Source organism: Silurus meridionalis, chromosome 6, assembly GCF_014805685.1.
Source record: "Silurus meridionalis isolate SWU-2019-XX chromosome 6, ASM1480568v1, whole genome shotgun sequence".
Classification (NCBI taxonomy): Eukaryota; Metazoa; Chordata; class Actinopteri; order Siluriformes; family Siluridae; genus Silurus; species Silurus meridionalis.
In genome coordinates, this window is record NC_060889.1 from 26,315,747 (window position 1) to 26,335,594 (window position 19,848).

Sequence of the window (19,848 nt, forward strand, 5' to 3'; positions counted from 1 at the left end):
CCCATATTGTATATTTTATAATTAATACAGTGGGTTTCTAATGATTTATTTTGGTCACAGCTTTATGAGCAAATTCATATATTGTTCTGATGCTAATTAAAACAGTGGTCAGAGATCATTTACTCTCTAATACAGCGGTTCAGGAAACAAATTCCCGCATTCAGATGACATTCACAATATGTTATTGAGATTCTCCAATACACCCCGTTCTATCCTGCTGTCACAATTTGGTTTTGAATACATTTAAATAGCTTTAAAGTAATTGTGTGATTTTTGTATGTGTGAATGTGAGTAGAGTGTCAAAGATGGCAAAAGTACACACATCCTTCACTCAGGTAGAAGTACAGATATTCATGTTTAAAAAAATTTGTTAAAAACAGTAAAAGTCAAAGAAATGGCTACATTTTTAACTCAAGTTAAAGTAAAGAAGTTTGGACTCTGACATGCACTTAAGTGAAAAGTAGCCATTACTGTTTTAGTGTTACTAACTGGTAACTAGACCTCACATTATATCAATATATTATGTAATATATTAATAAAATAATCAAAGAATTTCATATTTTGTTACCTAATGAATGTATCCAGGCTGAACAACCACCATATAGAACACAAGCAGAGAAAAGATGATGATCAGATGATCAGGAATGTCTCTGTTCTCACTCATGTTTACATCACTGACTCCCTCTGTCTCATCCAGGTTACCCCCAGACTTCTTGTTGCCTTGTTCGTTGTTATCTTTGTAAACTAGCCGACATCTGTGGTGTGTGAGAGCCAGGAAATGATACACCAGTGGTAGACTGAAAAAAACCACGCAATGACAAGAAACAGGTTGATGGGCTGAAAACAGCAAACTAAAGTAAAGAGCCTGTTTTTAAAATGTAAGAAATAGAAAGTAGATATTTATGTAAAGATTTTAATGAGTGAAAGTTTGCGTCCGAAAATAAATAGTGAAGTAAAATAATGAAAAATCTACTAAAGTACAGTACCAAAGTATTTGTACTTCATTACAATGTACATGTACACAGGGCAAAAAAATTGGTGTGAAATGATATAAAATAGGATGGGAAAATATCCTTCTCTTTTTAAACAGGTGTCACAGTGCCTTGAATGACTTAACAATCTGTTTTTGATGGCAAGAGCATAAAATTGAATCTCAAGTCATTTTTTTCCTTTCACTAATGCTCTATTTTGCCTTTCACCTTCGTTTTTCTCCTCTGTCTAATTGGGTTTCATTGATTTATCCAGCTTGGCGCAGCGCTGGATGTTGCATTTGCTGACCCTGCAAAAAAAAAAAAACCTCTTAGCTGCCTAGTGGCCTGGCTAAAACACAGCTCCCCTGCCTATACACTTTACCCTGCAGCTAGACCTGAACAATAGAGTCAGAGGGCTGGAAGCGGGTCAACCTGCAAATCAAAAGGCACGAAGAAAAAAAAAAAAATCCATAAGCCTGAGTGATTTAAGATGCTGTTAGAAAGCACTTAACCTTGTTCACTTGTTCATTTGGGTCCATACACAGCCTTTTTTTTTGGGGTCATCGAGAAACAGGTTTCAATGATCAGTTATATAATAATGCATTGCCTCAGTTTCTGACTTGTATGACTTAAGAAACTGGATTTTCAATACAGAATACAGACCAAAATTTATCCAGATGGTCATGGTGCAGGTCTTCCTCGTACCTTCACGGGTGGTGGGGCAAGTCAAGCTGTGCTAGAGGGTTAGAAATATGGTACAAAGTGAGACATTGATATGTTTGTAGGCAAGAATGAATGATTTGCAGCAGCTACAGAAAGAAAGTATTAAACTTGTTTCACTTTAAATGAAATGTGGAATCTGGATCCAGGCTTTTAAAGGTTTGGAGGCTAAAAGGTATAGGAATTACGAATAAAATAATCAATAGGATCAATATTTAACCGAGGATAGTACTTATTTTTTTAATAAGGTTCAGAGATATCATTGCTGTAATTGACTAAAAAATTTGGAGCTACCTTTTTTTTTTTTTTTTTTTACAAAGAACACCGTAATGTTATTGCTCATTGTCTCTACTGAAGCCATTGCTACAATCTAATGTATCTAAGACTGTCTATCAATTGCTTTCTTCCTAATTGGAATGACCCCTGTTTTCAGATCTCGGCCTTGTGTTAGCAATTTTGGAGTGAGCCACCTTCATAAACCATCATTTCCAGGCCTAGATTCAACAGTTGGTTCCAAATATCCAGAAGGAGTGCACAGTCACATGTTTTGAACTGCTTAGATTTGTTTATCATTAATGGCCCTATTGGACCAATTGTCCAACATGGCTTTTCATCTGTATTTTGGCCTGATCAACTCGCATACCCCAGATGCCTCCAGATAACACCTCCAGATCTAGACCCAGAAGTTGTTCAAAAACTGCTCTTTGTAAGACTTCTCCCATAAGACCTGTTTATCAGGACTGGCCCTACTGGAAGCATGTTGATGATTGGATATATTAAGTATGGAGTATTATATGGTTATAGTAGCACTTGCTATACTGTAAACTTTGAGCCAACAGTGGCAAGGCAGACATGACAGGATAACAGTCTGTTAATGATTGTGTACTGCAAATAAGTCTATATATATATGAAACAAATGCATGATTTCAGATATAAACTAGAAACAAGTCAAATTCTCTGCCAGTGCAGGAAAATAATTACACTTGCTAAGATTTCTCGAAATAAGAAAACATATCTAGGTTTTTAGAAAAGGGCAAAATGTCTTAAAATAAGCATTAAAACACTTATTCCAAGCAGTCGATTTAGTCTAATTAATCTATAAGTAGCTTTGTTCATTCTTTTTTTAAACAGTATGCTTTCCTATGTGTGAAAAGATAAAGATAACACATAATTAACACACATTAAATGCATTTTATCAGCACAGAAAACTGAAACATATTCAACATGAGAAACTGAAATCAAACTACAGAACAACTTTATTAAAAAGCCATAAGTACTTTGTATAAAGAACAAAGTTCCAAAAAAATAATAACCCTACTGCATAATGTTTGGAAAGAGTGTTCTGGCTTAATATTGAAGACTCTTATAATAGTTTATTAGGTTCTAATTAAATGTGTTGGTGTCAACATAAAACAAGCATTTGGAATAAATTATACTAATTAACAATTGTGTAATTATTGAGCTTTTTTCTTTTATTGGGCAACCTTAAAACAGATATTACAGCTAAAATAAAGTCTTAAAAGATACAAGGCCTTAAATGATGTGTCTGATGGTAAGCTCAATTTGCAGGTAAAATAACTTTGAGCTTTACTTACTAAGTAGGAAACTAAAGATAAATAATCTTAAAACAAACATAATCATCTTACACAATCAGTTCTTGCACATATTTTATTCTTAAAATAAGATTAAGAGTTTATATGGGTAGAATTGAGATTGAAGTCTTGGCAAGATGGAGAGTTTTTGTAGTCTGACTCAGTACTGACTTGTTTGGCCCAATATTGGTTTAATAGGGGTAAGGGGTATGGTTAAGCTGTCACTGCTTGGCCATGAGCAAGGCCTTGAACCCTCACCTGCTCAGTTTTATGAGTGAGATAATTGTGGATAAAAGTTTCTGCCAAAAATGTAATATAATGTTAACATTGCCACAAAGTGGGTCCAATGTCAATTTCTTCCTGTTTAAGCATCCATTGAGATATCCTGAGGTTCGCTCAGGCATATAAGCCTCTTCAAAGTCTCACATCATCTCTAAAAAACTTCCTTTGTAGCTTTGTAGCACAAAGTCTACAGCACTACTATATACATATGTAGTATATTACGTTCATTTACAGTTTTTACAGTGTAAACGACTCACCGTCAATATGAATTGATTGGTTAAGTTAATTTCTAAGAACGTGACTTATTCTGGATGAGGAAACGGGTGGAGATGTTCGTAGTTTGACAGGAGGAAGAACATTTGCTAGCAGGGTGCCTTTAGCTCTTCAGGCTCCATGATCTGGATTCAACCAGTACCTGCTTTTTTTTTTTTTTTTGCAAACCCCTGCATTGCACACAACACTCACACAGAAAAGGACTGCAGCATTAACATCATCGAAAAAAATTAAAATGTCCACACTAACTTTTTAGAAAAGTGGCATGAATTAATTTTTCAATCCATATTTCGGCTGTAACAGACCAGAGCTATGAAGTTGGATCAGCTTATTTCATCATGCTGCACTCTTTCATGACTCTCAACACCCGCGTGCCAGCTTTATCTAGGAGGCTTGCATGCTGGTTGCATATGATGGTGGAGAAACCTGGGGGAACGGCTCAGGTTTAAATCCGCCGGGTGAAAGGTGCACGTGTAACAATAGGGATTATTGACTGCACAGTTCTGGCAGTGAGCCGAAAACTAAATTCAACTAAAAAAAAACCCAAAAACAAAAAAATGACGGATTTGGGACACTCTATTAAACTATTTGACACGCTGCCACGTTTTATTTAGTTTTTTTTTTTTACTTTTCTTGTGCATTCAAAGCCAGTCAGATTTCTATATCTCTCGCTCGGTATCTCTTTTTTGCACTCGTCTCTCTCCATCAAGCTCTCGTTCACACACGCACATATGGATGTTCGCTCGCACATGAATTATAGATCAGTGTTTGCAGCAGTGCCTTAGGTGAGGAGTGTTAGACTGAGAAAGTGTGAAAGTAACTTTCGCAGAAGGCAGCTTTGGACCACCCGTCTGCCCCACTGTATACACAAACACACACAAAATTTTCTCATGGCTTATTGTATTCAATACTACAAATAAAACTTTACATGAATTCACACACGCGCACACACACACACACACACACACACACACACGGCCCACTCCAAGTCCACACACCTGCCTGTCATCATGTCATGTCAAATTGATCTGTAAAAAAAAAAGAAAAGGAAAAAAAGATCCAGTTTTATCTAGATTTTCCTGCCTACAATACTGGCCTCATAGTGACCATCTATATAAATGCTAATATTTTTTTTTCTCTGCTGTGATTCATTTTTAAGCTGCTATTGAATTAATATACAATAAATCTAAAACCTATTCGTCTCTGTTCATGCAGAGTTTCATCCCTCACTCTTTACGATAGGACTAAAATTGGAAACTGGTTCATTTGCATGTAAAGAAAGAACTCTAAAATAAGTCTGAATACACATTAAACTTATGATTATCTCCTCCCATTTCAAGTTGCTGCATTAGATATTATACTACTTCGTTAGATTTTAGGCTTTTCCCCCCGAAATGCATATTTTAATACTAATGTGATCTTGCCATGCCTCAGATCTATACACAAAAATCAATACGTTCCTACAGGGAAGCGGTATTTCAGCGGTTAAGATGCTGAACCTCTGATCGGAAGGTTGTGAGTTCAATTCTCGGCATTGCTAAGCCGCCACTGTTTAGCCTTTAACCCTCATCTGCTCTTTCTTATTAAAAAAAGATGATCGTAGACTCTAGAAAGGGGCATCTACCAAATCTATTGGTTCAGTTGGATTTCATCCAGTGGAGTTGGATCATGTACCACCATCATGTAAATTATTTTGCAATCAAAGTGAATACTAGAGCAGTTTGTTGCAAAGTAAAAACTGTTGTCTGGTAAAAAAATGACAAAACCTTTATATCATACCTCAATTTATAGTTTAATTTTAGTATTGCACTTTCAACAATGGACACTGTCACAAAGAAATTTTCTATAATTTTCATTTTTACAAGAAATAATAAGACAGAAATACGTTTGGTCACTGCATTTCCTACTCTTTAAACATGTCCACCATGGAATCCAACTCCCACTGTTTACATACTCTACAATGTTCTCTACAGTGATGTCATAGCTGAATGATCTACCTCTTAATACCATCACTGCTATAGAAACCATCAGTGTTGTAGAGAAATGCAGTAGAACAGAGCGCTGCATCACAGACAAGAATCTCATACAGTGAGAACGAATGCCATTAGTAAAAATAATCAAGAAACCCAATGAAGTCTCTTTTCACTGTAGCCGCAGCTGCACCCCCCGTATACATCATCTCTGGCAGAAGCAGAAGCCTGGGTTTTCCCTGCATTGTTTTTACAGCTTCCCCAGGGATTTGAAATTATGCCAAATCTTTTGTTTTTGTGCACATTTTAGTCCATTTTTATTTTTATTTTTTACATACTGAAAAGTATAATTGGTTCATAAAAAAAACTGTTTTGAACTGTTTTCTTTAATCTTTTCTCACAATGTCCAGCTTTTCTTGAAAAGTCCATCTTGTAAACGTGCTTGTAATTGTATCTTAGACCAAATAAAATTCTTCACCTCAACACATATATAAGTTTGTGCAGTTTGCTACGGATGCGGGTCGCATAGTGCACTCTCTGACCCTTCTATCAAAGGACATTAAAATAATGACGATGTTATTGTACACCAGCCCGATGGCCCAGAAGTAGCCAACTCAAAATCTGATTAATTGAAGCAACAGCCTTCAAGCAGCATGTACTTTATGCTACAGGCATCAAGTCAAATCAAGTCAAGTTTATTTCTATAGCACTTTTTACAACGGACATTGTCTCAAAGCAGCTTTACAGAATTGAACAGTGAAGGTGAACGATGTGTATTTATCCCTGATGAGCAGCCATGGTGACTGTGGCAAGGAAAAACTCCATTAGATGTTATGAAGAAGAAACCTTGAGAGGAACCAGACTCAAAAGGGAAACCCATCCTCATTTGGGTGACATCTGAAATAAGATTGGATAGAAACTCTAACCTAAAATGATCTAAAAACAGTGTTAAATGAAGAGACTAGACAATTGTGGATAATTTATTACATATTCATGGACAAAAATATATTAAGGATAAGTCTGATGGAGTTTAGGCCAGCAGAGATGCCTTTCTGACCCTGATGGCCCACCACACTGTAACCCACTAACTGAATCGAGGATGTTGTTATCCACAGATAGATGTCATGCATTGTAAGAGGATATGAATACGAATAACATAAACTATGACCTCATGGCAGTAACATACAGACTAGATGGTGCAACCACAAACAACCGGCGAGGAAAGACAGCAATAATGAGTGCGGGTCAGGACGTGACTTTTATATCAGAGCTCATTAAACCAAAATGTCAAAAAGGTACAAACAGTCATGTGACCTGTTGCACTTAAATGCAGTGGCATCACAGTGAATCACAGTGATGCTCCGGCATCGGCGAAATCATGACGATAAAGCATTTGACGGTGTTCAAGGAAGTGAAATGCCTAGAAGTTAAATTGGGTAAAATATCCTTTATGTTTAGGATAGTAAGATTCACAGATTCATGGCGATGCATCGGCATGAAAGTAACCGACGTGATGCATCAATTTTACCACATTTGCATCTGTAAAAATAATTGATTTCTATATAATTATTACTAGATGCGTTGTACTTTTATTATTTAGAAATTGACCAATAATTTCTAAACAATATTTGATATGTGGATTGATTTCTTCTCGCTAAACTGTTTCTCTCCATGAATATGATGCATCACAACACTATGGAGACCGAGGCGTGTCCTGAGAGTCACATAGAATACAGATTAACATGGCAGAGGTAGAGCTGCATCTTCCTAAAGACAGTACAGGAAAAGAACGTCTGGTTTTATTTAATCTTTTTCTTTGCACTAGTCCCTGTGTGTGAAAAGGCCATGTGTTACAAGTCAGAAGACAGGTAATAAAATGTATGATTTGGTGTCTGTGTGAAACCAAAAATTTAAAGTGAACTATCTGTACCTTATTGAATTGCATAGCGTCAGATTTTCTCCATTGCATTGAATCGCATTGTGTTACAATCAGATGGCGCCGCATCGTAAAATAAATATTTATTTTATGTATTTGTTCATTTTTAGGCCAATTTGAGGTTATACTATGATTATACTATACATAATAGGAAGCTTTAGGGTTTGCATATAACTGGGTTAGTCACTAGAAATACACTTCTTCCTATAGACTTTCATTCATTTGATGATGATGGTGGTGGTGGTGGTGACACAAAGCACTGTCTAGAACAGGGGTCACCAAACTAGTGCCCGCAAAGACCACCTAGTCGCATCATAATCACGAGTTGCCCCCGGGTGCCTTTTCTAAAAATAGTTCACCCTAGATGCAGCTCACTGGTAAGTGGCGCTAATTTTTTTTTGTTGCTATTCTTTTTTAAATCTGTCAGGCATAGACCAAGAGTCGGAAACCGAAGTATGGTTAAACACCTTGTTTTTATTTAGTCTGAACATATACAAGGCAGAGGCTTGAGAAGTACAAACTGGAGAGCGGGTATAAACTGTAAAGCGGATAGTCCAGGGATGATTGCCAATGTGAACCTTTAAAGGCAAACCTATCTTGAGCGCTTCCTCCGGCGCATGGAGCATGAAGGTCCAGTAGATCTCTCATGGAAACGAGTCGATCCGACAGTGAGTGAGGTGGAATCGGGACTTTTATAAAGGGAAAGGTAATGGGGAACAGGTGTAGGTGATTAGAGCAGGGCGAGGCTGAGTGAGAGTTAGAGTCTTGGAGGAAGGCGTGGCTGGTGGTTCCCTAACAAAATCACACTTGCATTGGTATGAATTCAAAAATGACAATATTAAAATATAGATGAGTAGATACAAATAAATATCATTAATTATTAATAATAACATATAATTAAAGGTAAATTGAGCAAATTTTTTATTTAAAAATTGTGTATCAACCTTGTAGCCCTTCACATTAATCAGTACCCAAGAAGCAGCTCACAGTTTCAAAAAGGTTGGTGACCCCTGGTCTAGAACATCGCTTCGGAATATCACACAGGAGCTCAATTTGTTTGAGATTTGTTGAGCATGAAGTCAATGGCATATGATGTCCCTCATTTTTATTCTCATCCACCCCTGTGGCCTGAAAAACGGACATGGCATCGCATGTGTGGTGGTGGTGATTAATTAATACTGATTTGTAGTGACACTTCAGTCTACAAGCGAAAATAGGTCTAAATGTTGTGTGCAAAAAATAAACCCCCCCCGGTCGCCCACCCCGAGTGGAGTGAAGTTTCTCCACTCGTTATTCAGATTTCTCCTTTTCCCTAATTCGTCACGCTTCCGCAAGTCGCAGTGCAGCTGTCACATATCGGACATGTGGCAAGTCAGCATATCTCAGGAGGCCTGCCTACATTAACGTAATCATTTATTAAGGCATGTAGTTATGATGATTTATGTCACAGCAAGTCGTAGCTCATAAATGTCACTAATAATGCTTTAATAACATGATCTTCATGTGTCACTTGACAGCACACCGTGGAGCATCAAGACACATGATGGTTGTGTTTGCTTTCCAGTTTTAGAAGCTCTATTGCTATAATTAAAGAACCATGGTTTTCTGCTCAAACTATTCGGAGCGCCAATTAAACAAACGCTTCTCATTCATTCACCTCTGTCTTACTTTCCTTCTTTCTTCAAGCATAGTGTAGGTGAACAACCAAAGGAAGGACTTAAGCATGTTTCACAAACTGGCTTCTTTACTATGGAAACATCGCCCTGGTGCTAACCAACTATTTTTCCTTGGCCGCTTTAAAGGTGTTGAACTACAGCAGGGCCGTAAAGAGGTGCATAAATCAACTCTGTAGAAAGAAACAAACGGGGTTTTTTGGTGAAATTAAAGCTGGCCTTTCAGCAGCATTGTTATTTCTTCTTCAAATTAATTACACCCTACGTTTAAAAAAAAACCTGACTTTTTGCACTTCAGGGAATATCATTTTGCGATCTAACCCGAGCAGGTTAATTTAGCTATAGCCAGAATAATTTCAGTCTCGCAACACACTCAGCCCGGCTAATCTATCTTCGCTCGACCCTTTCATTAGAGCTCGCACAGCCTCCGCTTCTTACACGGCGAGAAAGCGATGACGAGGACGTAACAGTCCTGAATTAGAGGGTTCACGGAACAATGCCCCCTGTACATTAAGACAGATTACTCAGCGCCCTACAGCGAGAGCTTTTCCCTTTCAATTATGCCGTGTTCCCGACGACGTGCTTTCGCTGCTTCTTGTTATTTCTGCACCTTCGCCTTCTCTGTTGTGGCGAACCCAGGAACGCTATGACAGCCCCGAAGTCCTCCGAGTTAATGGCGTCTAATTCAGTCTTTGAAATTCAGCAATGACCTACACATGAACGCATCATTAAGTTCTCTTTCAGTGCTTTTTGCCCCTCAGGCAAAAAAATGGGCCGAATTATGAAGGAGAAACTCAAAAACAACGACGAGGGTCATTACGGCTGATGCGAAAAAAGCACCAGATCCAAAAAGGCAATCGCGGGTTTTAGTTGAAAAGTATCTTGACCTAGAAAATGAAGTGGGGAAGAAGATCAAAATAAAAAAAAGGAACATACCAGATCTGAAAAAAGAAAGGAAAAAATACTTGGGGGGGATGGTGATAGAAGAAAATAGTGAAGGACAGGGTGGTGTGGTACAGCCTAATATGAAGTGGATTATTAGTATGTGAAGTGGATTATTAGTATGTGAAGTGGATTTTTTTTTTCCCACTTAAAATGGTACATTTCCTCAGTTTAAACATTTAATATGTTTTCTATGTTCTATTGTGAATGAAAATGGGTTTATGAGATTTGCAAATCATAGCAATTTGTTTTTATTTCAACATGTTCGGAATTGGGGTTGTGAACAATTCGATGTTCAATGAGTTGTTAGTGTAAACATATAACAAACAGTTGATATATAAACCTTTAATAGAAAATGAACATTGTCTGGCCAATCAGAATTGAGAATTTACACAGTATGTATTTCACATAACCCAGCTGACAAACAACCAGTAAAATCAGCACCATAACATGAATAAGGCTGGAGACACTCGAGAAACGATCTGGAACGCTTTCTGAATAAATAACACGCAGTTGTTTAGCTTTCTCCGATTGCCGTCTGTAATAAAACTTCTCGTCTATAATTCGACTCTCACATCTGGATGCCTATAAACGAACGCGGCACCGGTGAATTTCGAGCAGCTTTTTCTTTTCCCTTCAAAACCCAGATGTTTGCATCATACGCGAATGTATTTATAGAAAACTAGGTAGCAATCATCGCCGATGAGATTCCGGCGTTCGCAAATTTAAAGCAAGGCTTTACTTATCCTGTTTGAAGCTGCCATTAAAAACAGCCATTCTAATCATCCTGCGCTATCATGTGGATCACACTATACTATCTTTTTCTGCTAATGGGTTCAGTGAAGTCAGTATGGAGCTGATGTAAACCACAGCAACTCAATTTTAAAACATTCTCCAAAGCATCTATCATTCTGTAATTACTAGACGTGTGTACGGGAGTAAAAAGTGTGGGTTTTAAAGCCACATGAACATCACGTCAATCACATTGTTTATATTTATTTAATTTTTTTTTATACTTTTTCTATTGACCCGATTCACTGATTCCTCTCATAGTCACCTTTCGGGAAGGCTTTCTTAATGAAACTTCTTTTCTTACAGAATACAATGGCTTTTTTTTTAACCAACATGTCAAGTCAGACAGGTGCTATATTACTTGAGGTGATTTCTACTCATCTTTTCATAGTAGGTCAAACTTGTGTTCCCTAGACACGGGAATGCTCAGTCTGACAAATGATCCTGACACGACGGATTTAGAAAAGAATTCAAGAGATATGCTGGTGATAATCAGCCAGGCAATATCCACGCAATATATCCGTCTAAAGTTTTTTAGTACTGACTGATTCCACTAATAAATCTGTGGTGTTTTAGCGACCAAAGCATGCATCTCTGTGGTAATGCATTTATGTCACTAGTCTTCATCTGTATAAATTTTTATAAGATTATCATAAATAAATTACATTAGTCTGGTGGCTATTATTGTCATTTCAGCCAGTAGAGTTGGTAAAGTACACAGTGAAATGACTCATTGTTACTCCAGGACCAAAATTCTACAGTTCTGTGAAAAAGTATTTGCCCCCTGAAAAACTTTGTACTTACTTGTGTGTAATATTACAATTTGCCTAATGATCTGAATCTCTTCAGATCTGCTTGATTCATCCCTACCTCTGGATGGAGCTCTCTTCAATTGGAGACACTCTGTGCAGCTGGGGATGGTTCCACAGAAACAGCCTAATGATCTATAAATTTACTGAACTTTGTATGGATGTGGATTTCACCACATTATCTGTGTAAAGCTGCTTTGAGACAATGTTCATCGTTAAAAGCACCATACAAATAAAAATGAACTGAATTGAATTGAAATTGACTGTAAATAACATTAACAGTCAACTACAGTGGCTCAGGACCACAGGTTGCACTTATAACTGCATACTTTAACAATGATGGAACTGTAATAAAAGGATATTCGGTGCCACCCAGACGAGGACTGGTTCCCTTTTTGCGTCTGGTTCCTCTCAAGGTTTCTTCCTCATGCCATCTCAGGGAGTTTTTCCTTGTCACAGTCACAACTGGCTCACTCAATATGGACAAACTTACAATTAAAAGGCATACAGCTGCTTTGAGACAATGTCCATTATTGAAAGTGCTACACAAATAAAAATGTATTGAATTGAATCAAATATTTAAAAAATAACTATATAGAGAAAATTCTTGTCCTAGAGTTATACACTCCCAAATAGTGGTAGTTCGAACCAATGGTAGCTTGAAGTGGAAGGGGCAGAGGTCAGCATTTGGGGGACAGATGCGGACCAGTTGTGTTTGTTTTGTGTCTGGGTATCTTTTAACATTTATCTTCACCTATTTCCAGGATTATTACAAGTCATTTTTCACTGTCAATCATCGCTCTCAGATTTCTACAAGCAACACAAATGAATGTTTCATGTTTTTTTTGACAAGTGGAGCAATAAGGGAAAAAAACAATGCTGAAATATGTGACTTGTTATAATGATTCTAGCTCAGTGGCTGAATTTTTGACCATTATGTTCCACAGAAGACATGAATATGCCATTTATTTCCTTAACAGATTTTTTGTTAAGTTTTTCAAAATCTTTGCATCTTAATTCTGGACTTGGCAGCATCTAATCCATTTATGGTTTATAAATAATAAATAAAGTTTACATAGACATGTGGGATTTTTTTTTCTTTGTGTAGTCGCATCTGCTTCATATTTGTGTGCAATCACTATTTAAAAAATGTTAGCCTTGTAGGCAAATCCGGATAAACACATTTCAAGAGAATGAAAGTTAAATATGATCTTGGTACATCATTATGACTGAAAACTAAACAATCTCTTTGACATTTTCCATCTGTTCTCTGGCAGCCAGCAAAGTTTTTTATACTCGAGATTGTATAATAATTGTGCATTGCATCCAGTTTTATAAAAATTGTTTGGAGTGAGACGATTCCAATTGCAGGGAGGCCAGAGAAGCTCTTACCACAACACAGTTTGATATGAACTTGCTTTTATTTTATTGCTTTTACATTTATCCTTGCTTTTTTCTCTTTGCGTTGAGTGTGTTTTTATTTTCACCTGTACTTACATCCACCTGATCACTGGCCCCTGACACGTTTCTGTTCTGTGCTAGTTCTGTTTTTTTTTTTGCCAAATATTAAAGTTTTGTATTCTGCTGCATTCCAAAATTATAAAAACTGTGGTGAACTCTGACATGTTGATTTGTGTCATGTGACTGACAGAAGATTGATGTGTCACAATGTGACCTCTTTTTCCAAATGGACTGCAATGCAGTGATTAAAGCCTCTCCCAATTTATACAACACAGTTTAAACAGATATAAAAACTAAAATCAAACAAGAAGTTGCCTGGGTTTACACCCTGGAGTTGTGATGTCATGTCTGGTACCACTTATACGCCGTACTTGTTAGTTTACCAATACTTTTAGAAAGTCCTTTACAGCATAACATTTCATTAAGGACTCAAACCCCAACCCTTAACCATTGACCTTAACCCAAACCCCAACTGATAGCCTTTAACCTCTTACCCCAACCTTTAACTCTTACCCCTCAATGCATACCCCAACCATTTATCCTATCCCCAACTTCTTACCCCAACCATTAACCCTATTCCTCACTTCTTACCCCAACCATTAACCTTATCTCCTTATGTCCTACCTCAACCCTTAACCCTTACCCTCTCAATTCATACCCCAACCATTAACCCTATCCCTCACGTCCTTCCCCAACCTTTAACCCTCACCCCTCAATTCATACCCCAACCATTAACCTTATCTCATCACGTCCTACCCCAACCCTTAACCCTTACCCATCAATTCATACCCCAACAATTAACCCTATCCCTCACGTCCTACCCCAACCCTTAACCCTTACCCCTTTAATTCATACCCAAACCATTAACCTTATTTCCTCACTTCTTACCCTAACATTAACCCTTACCCCTCATTTCTTACCCCAACCATTATCCCTATCCCTCACTTTTACCTTAACCCTAAACCCTATCCCCTAACTTCTTACCCCAACCATTAACCCTATACCCGCATTTCTAACCGCAACTCTTAACTGTAACCCCAATCCTTGACCTTATTCACAACTCTTAACTGTAACCCAACCTTTAACCCCATACCATCATATTTTCTTTCAATCCTAAAAACAATTCCATTATTTCTTACCCCAACACTTAACCCTAAACCCCAATCCAAAACTCTTCTTACCCAACCCTTAAACCTTACCCTCACTTCATACCCTAATCCTTAACCCTATCCCCTCATTTCTTACCTCAACCCTTAAACCTTACCCTAATCCTTGACCCTATACCCTGATTTCTTACCCCAACTCTAAACCCTAAACTCCAATCCTTCACTTTATTCCATTACTTCTTACCCTAACTAAACCCTAAACCCCAATCTGTAACTCTTCTAACCCCAACCTTTAATCCCAACATATAACTCCTAACCCCTACCTTTTACCTTATCCCTTAATGCAAACTCTCATCCCCAACCCTTAACATATGACCTAACCCCAACACTTACCCTCAACATACAGTATAATCATAACCCTAACTTTTAATCTCTACATGCAACCTGAATATATAAATGACAAATTACATTCATTGTGTTCACTTAACTCAATATTATTTCACACAATGCCACATGATTACTTGAACGCATTTCAGTGCATAAGAACATGACCAAATGCACTTATCCATGTTTCTCACGTGATCTCAAATGACTCACATGGCCATTACATTAAAAAAACAAATGATTATGTGTGAAACTGTGAAACGTGTTGAATTTTTCCACCTCAGGGGAACCAAAGTGTACACAACATATTCCATTAGATGATTAAAGCAAAGGTTAATGCAGTTTTTGCTTCAACAATCTGCTACACTGGAACATTGAGTGCAATCACTGTTGCTGTTGTTTTCTATACATGCTCTAAAAGCACTGCGCGAGTACGTCTGTGTTTGTAGGTTTGTGTGTGTGTGTGTGTGTGAGTGTTTGTTCCACATTGCATATAAATTCATCAGCAGCCCTTATCGTGGTTTCATTCCTCTGCTACATTTTTCCGTCGAACAATGAGGATGAAAGTTACACAAAGCTCGGGCCGTTATCAATTACAGCGCCGCGGATGGCGAGAGAACAAAGGAGACAAAAGGGTGCTGCTTGGATGTGGGTCAAGTCAGAAGAAGGATGGTTACTGAAAAGAAAGATGGTCTAAGAACAAAAGAGGAAGCCGTCATGAACGGGAAAGACAGCCAGGCCAAGAGATGGGGGGGAGAAAAAAAAAAGAAAGAGAAACGTAGGGCTCAGAGCAAGAACCTAAAAAAAGAGTGTTGTAGAAAGTGTTTTATTTACTATTCGCTGATTTATTCATTCGCTTGTGTGTGGTGATTTATTTATATGAAAAACAGGCACTGACAGAAAGTGTCCCGGTCGTGTCGCGACCATAAGATCGGGGCCGGCAGCGTGTCGATTTCCGTTAAGACAGAGGAAGACAAGCAGACAGATGAAGGCCAGGAGACGTCTTCACTCTCCACTTCTGAAGAAAACAGAACTCATTTGTGACACATCCACTCTAGAAAGCGAGAGAGAACGCCTCTGAAGGCAGCAATCTAATCACAAAATCTCAAACGTGATGCTCCTCTTGTCGTTTTTTTCCCCCTCAGAACCTAATAAAGTCAAAGCAGCAACCTGTCCATATTTCATGTACATGAAAAGGATGTCAAGAGACATCGGGCGGCATGAGAGGCCTCTCCGTCAGCAGTATTGATTCGACGCCTACGTCTCAGGATGCTTGGCACAGACACGCAGTGCAAAACGCTGGCCATCTCACCACTCCGAAAACCCACAATTAATCTTCTTTTATCATCTATCCCAGGTATCGCTGTGAAGGTCTGCCAAAAGTCTGGCCATCATTTTTTTATTGCTTTTTAGACGTAATGGCCGCACTGGGATTTATAGCCCCCAGGCTCTGATCAGAAAGTAGATATGAGTGCATGGCTTTACTTTCCATTTTTTTTTTTTAAAACAGTGCTTTTTTTTCAAAACAAACAAACAGATGCACCTTAAAATCCTTCCCTGACACAAAACAGAAGTTAATGCAGATTTTAATTCTTTTATCAACACCATAAGCCTATCAAAAAAAGCTTAGAAGCATCTGATAAGATTTCGAGGCAGCATGGTTTGTTTTTTTAACGACTCCTTATAAATCATTAATCAATTCCGAAACGTACCAAAGAAATGCTTTAAAGCTTGTTTTGTTTCTCTTCCTTTTCTGTCTGCTGCTGTTGAAAGGAATTATTGTCATTAAAAGAATTAGCTGCTGGAAGTTATTATAGCTGCAAATTGCGATTTTATTTATTTCGTAAATTATATATTAAAAAAAATTATGCATTATGAAAGCTATATAATGCAATATATAAAGCTTTATGAAAAAATCCAGGTGTGGATTCCAATCCCTAATGAGAATAAAAGCTTCCCACCGTGACACAAAGGAGCAGAAGGAAGTAGGATCTTAGCGGATCAGATGGGTTCAAATCCCAGCACCACCAAACTGTCACTGTTGGGCCCTTGAGCAAGGCCCTTAACATTCTATTGCTCAGTTGTGGAACAGAGATAACCACAATGCGCTCTGATAAGAGAGTCTGCCAAATGCCGTAAATGTAAATCCTATATGCAAATTTAGACCTCAGCGATGATTACAAACTGTCCTGCAGTCGTATGAGTGACAGCATGGTGCATGACCTTGCCACAACTTGATTATGACCTTCACAGTCAGCAGGACCAGTATTAAGTACAGCACCACTTCCTGATGGCATTTACATTTACGGTATTTGGCAGACGTTCTTATCCAGAGCTGCATACATTGATCTCATCTATACAACGGAGCTGTTGAGGGTTAAGGGCCTTACTCAAGGGCCCACTTGTTGGTGCTGAGATTTGAACTCATGACCTTCCAATCAAAAGTCCAATATCTTAACCACTGTGCTTCCACTTCACACACTAAATGGTTTGACGTAAGCAGTGGTGGATGCGGTGGATAGGGAAGTGATAACTTATAGGTTAAGACTCTGGATTACTCATCAGAAGGTCAGTGGTTCAAAGGTCTTTCACATTTTTCTGGTACTGGAGGTAAAGTACTAATCTACTGTTAAAAGGACAATAAATCTCCAAATGTCTCATTTTTACATTTCTTCTTATGTAGCACAAAAGTAGTTGCATTTGAAATCACTTAGGTTGAAAATGTAAATGTAGTGATCTATAAAAACGATATATTGAATAATGGATGCAGTTCAGGGTTTCATTCTCCTGCACATCTGGCCTTTATTGTGAGTTTCCTATAGTCACACACAGACCGTGAGAATTTTTTAACACACATTCTCACCACAGCTTCTCATTTAACACTGGTTTTGTATTCGCTTTATAGTAGTAAAAGAAAGGCATTTTTTTTTTCTGAAATGTAGTGGAGTAAAAAGTACGATATTACATAGTGTAGTTTAAATCAAAGTTCAAAATACTCTGACGAAGTACACACACACACTTAAAAAACGGATTTAAATACACTAACACTAGTGCAAGATAAGTCGTTACTGTCCAATACTGGATGTCACCCTAATTTTTTTTTTTAAGTTAAATGCAATAATTTTTAAGTCTAAAAGCAATAATTTGGATGCAAAAAAAAAAAAAAGAAAATAGAAAAGATTTTTGATTGTCTTGTGAACTACATGCAAATGGAGAGTGCGGATCCTTATACAATAAGGATATATAAACATATATAGACTTATACATTCTAACCGTACAACCTTTTTTACTGTATAAGGTTGCTTTGGGACACTGTCCCATTGTTAAAAGTGCTATACAAATAGAAATGAGTTGAATTAATAGTCTTTATGATTACAGCAGTAGGTCTAAATCTACCATGTCCAGCTGAAGTGATCCATTAAGGATGTAAGGGGACCAAAGACGATTCACAGCAGCTGAAATCACATACAGTGTATATATACAAATAATAATATATATTTAAGAGTCATTCATATAACAAATTTTCTACTTTGCTCATATAAGTGGTTTCTGAAAATAAAGAAATCGTCGATTTTCTCTCATTCGGTCGCTTTTTGATAAAAATAGAAAATTCCCATCATCTTTTTTTTCTCTGTCTGTTAGCATAAAGCCGCCGAATTCGATTCTCAACTTCAACTTCAAAGCATTCTGCTTCTCTCTCCGTGTGTCTATCTCTCTCAGTATCTGTGTCTGTCTGTAATCTGTGCTGTAGTGTGCTGAAGTGAGACAGGCCTCGGTCCACTCCAGACACACCGACTCCATGCTGATCTAATGAGATTATTCCAGCCCTTTGAGCCATGACCGTACGCTGACACCACATTCAACCCACCACTTTTTTTTTTTTTTACTTCACTACGACTTCACAAAAAAAAAAGTTACAGGAAATGTAACTGGATATGAATATATTATTTCAACTCAATAAGTAACACTATGTTCTAAACTGATAGACCCACAGACGAATACAAGGCATGGCATAGGTTTACAGAGACCCTGGTTGAAACTAGAGGTGAGTCATAGATTAAGATGGTTTAAAACAGCATTATGTTGAGAACCTTGAACCTTGAAGGCTACATCGCTTTAGGAAATCCAGCAGAATATAATAAATGTGGAAGCTAAATACATTGAACGATAAAAACACATCCAGCCCTTGTCTCTAGTTATCTACTAGTTATCTCTAGTCTTGGATGGTGAGCTCGTATGATGTAGCTGAGGTCGAGGAATTTTCAGAGCTTCTAATGTTTCCTGAGCAAAAGAATTAAGGCTCAAAATATAGCTGCAGTTTAAACCACGCCCACTTCAATATGCTGATCCATAATACACACACCCTAGAGACACCTTGTACAAGTGATTCCTTCTTTTTCTCTCTCTTTTTCTTTAAAGACTCTAACGTTTTTTTTTTAAAGATGTTATAACATGAGAGTTCAGGCCTGAAGTAAATCTGGGCTTTTTTTTTTTTTTTTAAAGAAAGAAAAAGAAAAGAAAACAACGTAATCTAGTTTAAGACTTGGATCTAATTTTAAAACCGTGGCTCACCCTCTTTATTGCAGGTTGTTATGGATGGTAATGAGTATCTAAACGGTTACATGGGCATTATGAAGGTATGTAGGCCTTAATGATACACACGTACACACACTTTTCTCAAATTGCGTACTTTTTTCAAAATAAATACATTTCACGAGACAAAGCGGAGACAAACACAGCATTGCGTCAATTCTTTGCGCCGTAGGGACTGTAATGTGACCGTAAGGGTTCAGTGTGTGTGGAAACTCGCTTTCCTCGGATGCCTTACTCACTCCACTTCTACTATGTTTTCTTTCTTGTGATAGTCACATGATCATGCCACCATGTCCCCGGCCTGTACTTTGCATGTTTGAGCTATGACGCCTTCTTTAAGTGGC